Genomic DNA, 12,221 nt, shown 5'->3' on the forward strand with positions numbered 1-12,221 from the left:
AACATTGCTGCTCGGGTCAGTGATTTAAGTTTAAATGTAGTCCTTTGCAACCACACTAATATTACAGGGGAAAACTGCTTGAATGGTAGCCTATTAATTTATTTCATTTAGGTGCAATCCCGCAGGGGAGAAGCGCACTTGGCAGCAGTTTAGGATGAAATATAAAAACATTGTTCAAACAGGTAAGACCTCGGCATAATCTCATGGGGGTGCCTCATTTTGATCATGTTTTACATTGTAAAGTAAATATTAAGTGGCTGTTTGACTGTGCAGTTGTTTTATCCCAAACATAATGCTGTTTTCACACACATAAATGTCTTCTCATCTGTATCATGTTCTGTTAAATAATTAAGCCTATTTAAACTAACACAGACTTCTACTCAGCCAACAGAAAGAAGGCAGGTGCCTGTAAAACGAGCACACTTTTCTGACCGCCCTGCATACAGTTGTCTTACTCAAGTGCTCAGCGTCTCCAACATTGTACAAAAAACTTCCATTTGCAAAGAAACGCAGCGCAACACACAATATCTGCTGGGATGTGAGAGCATGACTATGACTGGTAATGTTGCAAATGTAAGGACGGATTAGGTTGTGTATGTAGATGATGGACTGTGACGTGAAACGGTACAGCTCAAAAATATAATTGTGTGGAAATGCTAAAACATCTATGCGTGGTCTGATAACCATCTCCCGACGAATATTTAATTCTCTGCGCAGTAATGCTGCACCTTCATCCACGGGATCGTTATCAAAAGCACATGCCACGTTAGTGAAAAAAGTCGCCACCTACTGTGCCTGATGGACTTCTAATATACTGACTCTGATTTTTTTTTTTAAATGACAGACGGCAGAAGTAGGCTACGCCAAAACTCACCTGCTGACTGAATGAATGAGGAAATCAGATGGAGTGTGTGGCTCTGAAAGAGGGCGGAGACAGAGAGAAACTGGAGGTTCATTGAGAAAAACCTGGTCCCGACCAGGTTAGGTTCATAGAGTCTGTTACTACGGTAACTGACTGAGAGCTTAAGTTACCTCTCTCTCTGAAACAGGCTAGAGTTACCCTTCTTTCTATGGTTTGAGTTACCTCCCTTTTTGAAACGGAAAACTCAGAGTTTCCCTCATTTCAGGGTTAACAGACTCTGAGTTTTCACTAAACCTGCTTTGTGAAACGGACCCCAGGACACTAAAATAAGCTTCTGGAAACGTGTGAGGCAAGAAATACGCCATGCAGTAACAGAGTCTTGATTCACATTCAATCAGTGCTGCCTAGTTTGACAATTCGGTCGTACTCCCAACTCGCTTCATCAGTGGCCTGTTGGTCTTAGATACTGACGCACACAGACACACAGTTTGAGTGTGTTGACGCACCAGACAACTACCATATTATAAATCCTTTTTAACCCTAAGCCTATTTTATAGGCCTCTGCTCGAAAATTGCATACGCACAATGAAATGCATATATCTCTGCAACCACAAGGTGCATTTGAATACTTTTGGTGTCATGGTAAAGGGAACACTTGTGAGATTTGTTAAGATGTGTAAATATCAGTATATGTGTTATATGTGAGGAGTAAATGAAGATGGCACACAGCACAAATGAAACATTTTGAGGTTCGCCTAAAAAAAAAAAAGCATTTTCAGGATGAGTATCCCTTTGGAATGATGCAGCTGCAGCTCTAAACCTCTATCACATCATAGTACAATATGTGAACATTAACTCTGCAAAGGTTGATTCTCATAAAGTGAAGCAGAGCAATATTAGAGAGGTTTTAGTACAGAAAATTCAGGCGAGCTCTCCAAAATTGCTCCATGTTTGCATGTGATTTTTGTCATGTACAATCCTGTATCTTTCATTTTTTGTTTCTGTAAATCCCTACTGATGTTTAGGATATACATATACAACTGTCTGTTTCGTTTTTTTACTCTATTTCCCACTCCAAACTGACCAATACACACCTACTACATGTGAACCTGTTTCTATTCTGAGCTTTGGAGGCCCGTATCTCTGCGACGGCTTGGCCGATTTGAGTGATTGACACCTCGTTTGATTTGTTAGAGCCAATAGAATGACGCTAAACAAGACTGACAGCACTGTAAGCCAATCAGAGTCAGCAGAATGTTGTTGTCGGGGAGATGTCGGCTGCTGTGAGTGGTCATTGTTATGCTTATCCCAGAACCTGAAGGCCATCATGTTCACCTGGATTCATTTGACATGAATACATGTCAGTCAACGGGAATGTAGTGTGATTTAACGGCAGAATGAGCTTTTCACGGCAAAAACAACAAAGGTAAGGAAACAAAGGAAATATTACAACTATAGCTCGGCGAAACGATTTCTGTTGTTGTTGTTCTTTGGCCTCTATCTCTCTGATGCTTTGGGGTAGAGTGCTTTGTGCGTATGTGTGGAAACAGCGGAGTCTCTGCTTTCATTTGAGATGAATGGCGTGTGTTTTGCATGATGTGCCGTTGAGTTAGAGCCCGAAATATACCGAGTGGGTCGGGATGTCAGTGCTGTTTGGAGTTGGATTTGTTGTTGTTTATTTAGTTGTTGTTTGAGCTGTGTTAGGGGCATGTAAAAAGGGGTTTTACAACCTTGTAGACCAGGTCCTGCTGTTTAATTTGATGTGCAACATCACTATATTCTCTGTGATCAGTGCATTGTTTCACACTGTGTTTGCAAAGTCGCTCTCAAAGTCCCCCAGTTGGTCCCCCCAGACGTCCCTCTCCCCAGCAACACTTTCCAGCTCCTCCTGGAGGACCCCGAGGCGTTCCCAGGTCAAATGAGATATGGAATCCCTCCAGTGTCTTCTGGGAGTTTGGTTCCAGAACCAGTGCTGTGCGTGGAGGTGAGCCCAACTATATCTAATTGGTACCGTCATCAAGGTCTTCTTTGAATCGCTCTCAGTCTGGCCCCTCCCCTGGGACCAGTTTGCCTTGGGAAACTCTACCAGGGGCCATGAGCCCCGGACAACACAGCTCCCATGTTCACAGGGACACGCAAACACCTCCACCATGTCAAGGTGGCGATTCTCGGAGGAGGTCATTGCAGATATGTTCCTCAAAAACATTTCGTCATGATGTTGATTAGAAATTTCATCTGTGCTACAACAAAGTGTGGCAGGACCATGGCCTCATGTTTGGTGATTTTATTGTGTTCCTTGTGTTTGTGTTTCTGTGATTGATGTTGCTTAATTTGTCCCATGCGTGTGCAGGCTGTGGAAATCAATTTCCTCTGTGGAGGACAATAAATCGTCTTTCTATCTTGAGTTCATAGCAACTGTTTTCCTGCTGTAATCAGACAGCATCACTGGCGTCCCTCAGACCAGCGACACACACAAAAAGTCATCTGTCTAATGCAATACATATTATATTTTGTGTTTTACAGGTAAACTAATGAAATAAAAAGAAAAATTCTAAAATCCTAGTCTCCTAAATGGCATTCACGTCTCGCTCACTTGTGTCTTTTCCTTGTGTCTTAATCCCCCCACCAAGGATGCATGAAGAGACACAAGGAAACCATGTGAGAAAGGAATAAAGGGAAAGGAGGAAATATGTCTTCGGAGAAATGAGATGTTTCCTCTGAAGCGTCAGGTGAAGCAACGTCTGTTTCGTCTGGCCGCTGATCACAGCTGGATCATCTGCAGAAACTTTTAATGGAATCTGTGTCTGCAGATATATACACTGTGTTATTGATTATAAAGACACACAGTTATCACCAGCAGAAAAGCTGTGTTTCCTCTCTTTTGAACAAACACCTACACATTAATAACAACCTGCAGTGACTCACTAGTGTGTACGGCCCCCACCTGCCTGTATGCACGTCTGGGCATGTTCCTGATGAGTCGGCGGATGGTGTCCTTGGGGATCTCCTCCCAGACCTGGATCAGGGCACCATTGAGCTCCTGGACAGTCAATGTTGGATGCAGCAATACATAAGGTCCCATGGGTGCTCAAGTAGATTTAGGTCAGAGTAACGAGAGGGCCAGTCAATGGCATTAATGTCTTCATCATCCGGGAACTGCCTACACACTCTGGACACATGAGGCCGGGTCCTGCACCAGGAGGAACCCAGGGCCCTCTGCACCAGGAGGAACCCAGGGCCCTCTGCACCAGGAGGAACCCAGGGCCCTCTGCACCAGGAGGAACCCAGGGCCCACTCCACCAGGAGGAACCCAGGGCCCACTGCACCATGAGGAACCCAGGGCCCACTGCACCAGGAGGAACCCAGGGCCCTCTGCACCAGGACGAACCCAGGGCCCACTGCACCAGGAGGAACCCAGGGCCCTCTGCACCAGGAGGAACCCAGGGCCCTCTGCACCAGGAGGAACCCAGGGCCCTCTGCACCAGGAGGAACCCAGGGCCCTCTGCACCAGGAGGAACCCAGGGCCCACTGCACCAGGAGGAACCCAGGGCCCACTGCACCAGGAGGAACCCAGGGCCCACTGCACCAGGAGGAACCCAGGGCCCGCTGCACCAGGAGGAACCCAGGGCCCACTGCACCAGGAGGAACCCAGCCCACTGCACCAGGAGGAACCCAAGGCCCACTGCACCAGGAGGAAACCAGGGCCCTCTGCACCAGGACGAACCCAGGGCCCTCTGCACCAGGAGGAACCCAGGGCCCACTGCACCAGGAGGAACCCAGGGCCCACTGCACCAGCGTAAGGTCTAACAGTCGCTCTGAGGATTTCATCCTGGTACCTAACAGCAGTCAGGGTACTGTTGGCTGTGACATGGAGGTCTGTGTGACCCTCCAAGGATCTGCCTCCCCAGATCATCACTGACCCACCACCAAACCGGTCATGCTGGATGATGTCACAGGCAGCATAACATTCACCACGGCGTCTCCAGACTCTTTCACATCAGTCACATGTGCTTAGTGTGAACCTGCTCTCATCTGTGAAGACAATGGGGAGCCAGTGGTGGACCTTCCAGTCCTGGTGTTCTCTGGTGAATGCCAGTCAAGCCGCACGGTGCTGGGCTGTGAGCACAGGTCCCACTAGAGAATGTTGGGCCGTCACATCGCCCTATGGAGTCTGTTTGGGATATGTTGAGGACCCAGTGGCTTTGACAGACTCTTAAACTGCATGTCACCAGATCTCAGCATTAAAAGTTCAAAATAAAATGACTGACGACAGCGATTTTTCTCTTAAATTTCCCCGTTCTCTTGATTCCTTCAGTGATAGAAAACACACAATGGCACATATGCATCACTATTCCATTTCATTAGTTAATTAAAATGTACATTTTTGAGTCATTTTTTACACACATTTCTTTGAACATACAAGATACATCAACAAATCTTTGCAAACTCTGAGATCTCCACTACAAGGTAAATGATGTTTCCACGCCGGAGCAGCTGCTGTATATTCAAATACTACCTTGACACGGATGAGAAAACATCTCACTTCTCTGACAACAAAAAGAAATGTCACATTCTAATTAATATCAGCAGCCGTGCAGTGAACCTCTCTGCTGACCTAAATAAAGTGAATTACTACAATTATACATCTGAGTGCCCTCACTGATTAAAATGTCATGTTCCATGTTTGACAGCTCACACAGGGCAGCAGGGTTTCACTGGCACTTTGATTAATTACATTCTTCACACACTTGATGTAAAATTAAGGCAGTTCAGACTTCCAAAGATTTTCCTATGAACTGGTTTCTCTGTCAGTTTCCACTTCAGATCATGAATCATGCACAAAAAGAGAAAAGAAAAACAAGATGACAGAGGTTATGTGAAGCTAATAAAGATGTCACTGACTGTTAGAGACGATGCAGCATTTCTATATTTATGTCTGAAAGCTGCTTTGCTGGTCATAAGATCATGAGTAGACTTACGGTCTAAATGCCAAACGCAAAGAATATAATTAGATGCAATGAAAAGGGTAATTGGATTTTCACTGAGAATTTAGACACATCATGTCTATAATTTATTCAACACTTAACAACAAGTGTGATGTATTTATAGAGGCGGACGCGATGGAAGGTAAACCGTCACGGTGAGACGCTTCTTATAGCAAGACAAAATGTACACTGGCATTTGTTTATTGACCAAGTGAGCTGCACTGATGTGCTGTTTACTGCTCCTGACAGTAGGTCTTATAATGAACCGGGTGATGTTTGGAGTGGCTGTGGCTCAAGAGACAGAGCAGTCGACCAATCGCATGAATCAAAGTGAATGATTACCTTGTACCTTGTAAGCATCTTGTATGGCAGCCTCAGTCACCAGTGTATCAATGTGTGTGTGTGTGTGTGTGTGTGTGTGTGTGTGAGTGAGTGAGTGAGTGGGGGGAGTGGGGCCTGTTGTGTAAAGCGCTTTGAGTGGTCACTAACCGTGCGTTCACACCAAACACGATGGACGCGATGTCATCGCCCGTAACGCGAGTATCGCGTCGCTTGATCACAAATGTCACCTTTTTGATCATCACTTCGTCGCTTCAATCGCGATGACGCAACCCTCCTCCCGCAATTTTCTTCACCTCCCGCTATTTTCTCGTCAACCATGGCTGAGTTAACTACCGTAGCTGCTCTTTATCTGTTGTGGGCATCTGATTTGGATCGGAGACCCAAACGCCACCGTGTCTGGGTTCACAATATCCTCCAGAAACGCACACAGCTGGGTGAATATCATCACCTCCTCCAAGAGCTGTGTCTGGATGATGGTCGTTTCCAGCGGTACTTCAGGCTGATGCTGGCCCAGTTTGAGGACCTGTTGGCCCGTATCAGCGCGAGGATCTCCCGCCTGGACACCAACTACAGGCGCTCCATCCCAGCTGTGGAGCGTCTGTCCATCTGTCTCCGGTTAGTAGCTTATAATTTCTTGATGAATGGTTGGATATCAACGCTGATTGGATGTCGCGGCACAGCGTCACGCAATGTCACTTGAAAAGTTTAAATTTTTCAACTTCAAGCGACACACGCGATGAGGCGATGGACGCGTCATCGCTTCATCGCATCACCCAAAGCGACATCGCGTGTCATCGCGTCATTTACATTGATTTTCAATGAGAGCTTTGCCTTCCAGCTCAGCTCCTTCTTCACCACAACAGCTCAGCACAGCACCTGCATCACTGCAGACGCCACGGCAGATATTTGAGCGTCTTCGCTTGGGGCAGTAACTTCCTCCCTACCTCAAGGCCTGGACCTCAGACTTGGAGGTACGGACTCTCCGACTGCTTCGCACTTGGCTGCAAACCGCCCCAGGTCATGCTGGAGGTCACGGTGTGATGAAGCCAACGGAACCACATCATCTGCAGAAAGCAAAGATGCAATTCTGAGGTCACCAAACCAGACCCCTTCCTCCCCCCGGCTGCACCTTGAGATCCTGTCCATGAATATCAGCACCCATGATTAACGCGTTTGACTTTGTGCCGAGTATGAGGACACAGCTCTCGCTTTGGTTATACAAAGACTGCGACCCTGGTCCCCTGTATTCCTGCAGTACCCCCACAAAACTCCCTGTGGGATGTGATCATAAGCTTTCTCTAAGTACACAAAGCACATGTAGACTGGATGGGCAAACTCCCACGACCCCTTCAGCAACATTTTGTTGTGGCAACTTGGCTGTATTGTCAGCTTCTTGCAACGCTTTTTCTAAGTGCTGCACATGTTGTCGTCAAACCGAGGTCTTCGTGTATTATCAGATTTGGTGAAGATGTTTCCTCATTTGCTTGTGTTGTGTCTATTTGCATGTGTTTTCTTAAATTTGTTAGGCTTTCAGGGCCACTGTAAATTCATCAAATAGCTGTCCACACATTTCACTGAAAGCCAAAAGTGTCAGCCATCAACGTACATATCATGGATGTTGGTACAAATTGTCACAGCAGTCCATCCAGTGTTTGTCGAGATATTGCAATCTGGAACAAAGGTGTGGACGTAAGTTCGACAGTCCCAGGACAACAGAGAACACTCAATCTGGTGATGAACACCATGTGAAGGCACAATTAAAATCATCAGAATCTTCAAAAGAATGAATTGTCAGTCTCTATAAAAAATACTTGGACGGCTACAGGCTAAAGCAGACTCACAATGGCCAGCTTATGATATGGTTGTCTCGCAACGGCAGGATGCCAAAATATGTCAGTGTGAAGGCACCTCCATTTTAGCAAAGCAGAAATGTAGATGGTGTGTGTGTGTGTGTGTGTGTGCATGAAGACACATGTCTTTATATGACTTCTTCTGAGACTTTCTCTACCGTAGAGGCAGTTAGTGCCCCTGTGGAGGACAAATTAAAATGTCAAGCATTAAAACGTCTCCATCCACACACACACTGCACACACACACACACAGCCTCTCAAGGCAAGGTTGCACACAGGTGTTATTCATTCTTTTTTTCCCCCTTTTCTTTGCACCATAAAAGTTGTTTGTGAGCAAGACACACAAAATGAGCAAGTCGGGGGATGAGGAAAAGGATGGGTGCAGACGCTCTTAACATCGAAATGACTAATGTGAGAAAAAGATGGAGTCAGGGGTTTAAACTGAGAGACAGGAAGATAGATGCTGAGGCGTTCCCATCTGGCCACTCAGACTGTGTCACTGCTGTGTTCGTGTCATCTGCCCTCCATCTTCCTTCATCTAGGAGCCAGGGTGATGCAAAAAGAGAAGCAGGAGGGATGGAAGCAAATGGCACAGAGAGAAAGTCAGAGTAGTCTGGGTGAGATGAAAGGACGGAGGCAACAAGCAGCACTAATGGGGTTGAACTGAGGCTTATGTGGTGACTCAGTGGGCAAAGCAGCTGCTGAACCCAACCAGAGAGGAGACGAACCACAGTCACTCCTGTGGTAGCGATAAGAGAGCAGTTTAAATTTTAAAACGTGGTTGCCTGCAGTGCTGCAGGTTCAGGGCTGATACTGATTTTACTTATACAGCTAATGTGCTTTAAAGGGCCAGTGTGTAATATTTGGCATGGTTTATCGTCAATCTGAATCTGAATCTGAATATTCTACCCATTAATATGTTTATACAAGTGTATAATCGCTATAAAATAAAATTCGTTTGGTTTTCGTAGCCTTATAATTTTGCTTTTATATATATGTGTGTATATATATATATATATATATACACACATATATATATATATATATATACACATATATATATACAGCAAGGGCCTGGCTTTAGTGAGGTCGCCATTTTGCGCCGCCATGTATGTACGGCAGACCGAGCGGACAATCCAGCCAGCCAGAGAACGTGTTTCGTGTGTAAAAATGAACCAACGAAGACATCGGAAGGAAGGAAGAAGGAGGAGGAAACAGCAGAGTGTGTTAGTAGTTCGTCGATAGAGAGTAGTGAAAAGTTTTTTTAGTTATAAAGTTTGCGAATGGACCACACTTACCACGCAACAGGAGAGAATGAACCCGAACCGTCATCTGCGAGGAAAAGAAGACGCAACTTCACTCCTTGTGATGCACTCTCTGCGGCGCTTTTCCTCCTGATGATATATCTCCCCAACGATCCCATTCTGTGCATTCAGCCTCTCTTCTCGCCCGCTCAGCATCCAACACATGGAGTTCCTCATCTGTATGCTCCGGCTCAAACAGGTATGGCTCTGGGTCTGTGTCCGCTACAAGAAACTCTTCAAAATCGCGTTCAAAGTCGTCCATTGCAGCTGCTATAGTTCGGAGATATTGCTAGGCTAAATAAACAGCTGAGCTCTGTTTACAGGCTACGCTGTCAGTCAGTGTGCGGGCTGGAGATTGGTGGAGCAGAGAGGGGAGGGGGTACCTGCTAGGTATTGTAAATAAGTATGTGTGTATGGAGTGTGTCTGTTACGCTAGAAGAGTCAGAGTTTGGGACGGAGTCTTTTACCCCCTGGAGTGTTACTGGAGTTTCTGGAGTGCTCAAATAAACTGGCCTTTTTCCTGAACACTCCTCTGGTCTCCTGCTCGTGAGAGATTCATTACAATATCGTAACATGGTTTAGATTTCTAAATAAACATTCACCTCGTCGCTAGATAGACCTACTCCTGAAAAATTCGTGCGCAAGGCTTTTTGTCCCTACGAGGCCACCGTCATTTACCCAACGGGAGGGGTGAGCGAGTGAGCCCTGCAATCTAGAATTTGACCACTGATGTCACTGTTTTCAACCCATTTTACACACTGGCCCTTTAACTCTCAGCAGTGTGGGAAATCAAAGTTGAAGATGTTATAGACAAACAGGTCTGATACCTACGGCTGCAGTAAAGCGAGCTCATCTAACAGTTGTAGTTTAACTTAAAGTATGGGCTCAGACTTTCCATGTCTGTATTAAAACAATAGTCACATGCTCCAGGTAGACTGAAAGAATCAGTGGTTGCAGTGATTACTAGAGATGCATCAATCCACTTTTTCAGTTCCATTACCAGGGCTGGATTAACACTTCCTGGGCCCCTGGGCAACAACATTTAAGGGCCCCACCCCGGTTACTTAAAGGTTACAAAACTCAGTGCAAAAACGACAAATAGACACGAATACACAATGCATATTAACTTTTATCTGTCATCTTTGCATTGAGTTTTGAGAGTACATTGACTAAAAGATGTTGTAATTTCTTGAGACATTTTAAGATAAAAAGTTGGAAAGTTTTGCAAAAAAAAGTTGCACAATTTCACAAAAATCAGAAAATTTTACAAGTTAAATTTTGGAAAGAAACGTAGAAGAATGTTGCAAAAAAGAAGAAAATTTAGCCAAAAAAAAAAAAAGTTTCAGAAAAATTTGAATTTTTCAACAAAGTTAAATTTTTGCAAAAGTTTGGATATTATTCAAAAGTAAAATATATTGCAAAATGTCAAAATGTTGCAACAAAATTGGAAAATTTAGCAAAACAAGGTGAAAAATAATGCCAGAAGTCAAAATATTTAACAAAAAATTATCAAAATTATGCAAAATAAAAAAATAAAAATGCAATATATAGTAAATATCAATCATAGGCTAAATGTCGGGCCCTGGACCTTGTAGAGGTCTTGGGCCCCTGGGCAAGTGCCCCATTGCCTATATGTTTAATCTGGCCTTGTCCATTATGATTCCAGTACCTGAATTTGAATATCTGTTGTTACTGATTCCAGAGCGCTCTTTGCATAAAATGAGCATTGAAATATTTATTTAATGTAACTGTATTCCAAAGCTATTTATTTGAACGGTAGGTTAAAGGGATACTGGGCCAATTTTCAACCAGCTTTGTATCGTAACAATGTGGGGAGTATATGGAAATGAACTTCCCTCCATCTTGCCAGCACCCAAATCTCCCTGCTCATTTTCCAGCAATCACACAGAGTGTGAGTCTGGGACCGAGGAGATAAGAGTGAAGGAGAGAGGGATTAGGGGAAAAGAGAAAGGAAATGAGTTGGATGTGTTTCAGGACGGGCTGATAGAAGGGAAAGAGAGAGATGGAGGCACAGAGGAAAAGGAAAGAGAGGGCAAGGAAAGAAGAAAACGACAGACACCGCCCAGTTGCCAGAAGGAAATGTTGGGATTAGACGTTTCTGCAAACTAAGGATACATTAACATCATTTCTAAAGTGGTGTAATTTATAAGCTGACTTCCTCATTAAGAAGGTAAGGGGTTGGTGGATGGCTTGTCACACCTGCCAGGCTGCAGACCACTGTTTGAGACCAAAAAACAACAAAACTGTTTTTTACCGAGACATCGCTGCATTTCAAGCCAGGACAGTGCCACGAAAAGCAATTGTTCTTTACAGACATGTTGCTTAAATTCAAGCCGAGATAGTTCCACTAGAGCAGGGGTGCCCAAATACTTCTCAGTGGAGGGCCAAAAATGAATCAGGGTGGAGGGTCACGGGCCAAAACTAAACATTCATGTTGCAGTGCATTTAATTAAATGACTATGATATAACTATGCAAAATAAACAGTCATACAAAGTAATTTAGAAAATGAATAACATTTCTGTTTATTGAAAGCAGAAAAATAATAAGTACCAGGCCTATGTCTCTAAAAACATGGGACACAACATGTCCCTACAAGACCAATATATTACAGTCTCCACTGTCTTGAACAATCATTTTCAAATAGGAATATAATTGAACAACATTTTTAGCTTTTTAGCCTTTTCTTGTAAATCACTGAACTGTGTTTACATTAATTTCAGCTGAAACATTAACCATACAGAGCAGAACATGCTCCAAAGTGCCAGACATTTCACGCCTAGGCCTCCAATACATTCATCACTGCTGACGGGAGCTAAACAGCGCCACCCTACCCTCAATGTAACACAATGCTGATTT

Source organism: Epinephelus fuscoguttatus, linkage group LG7 (genome assembly GCF_011397635.1).
Source record: "Epinephelus fuscoguttatus linkage group LG7, E.fuscoguttatus.final_Chr_v1".
NCBI classification, from domain to species: domain Eukaryota; kingdom Metazoa; phylum Chordata; class Actinopteri; order Perciformes; family Serranidae; genus Epinephelus; species Epinephelus fuscoguttatus.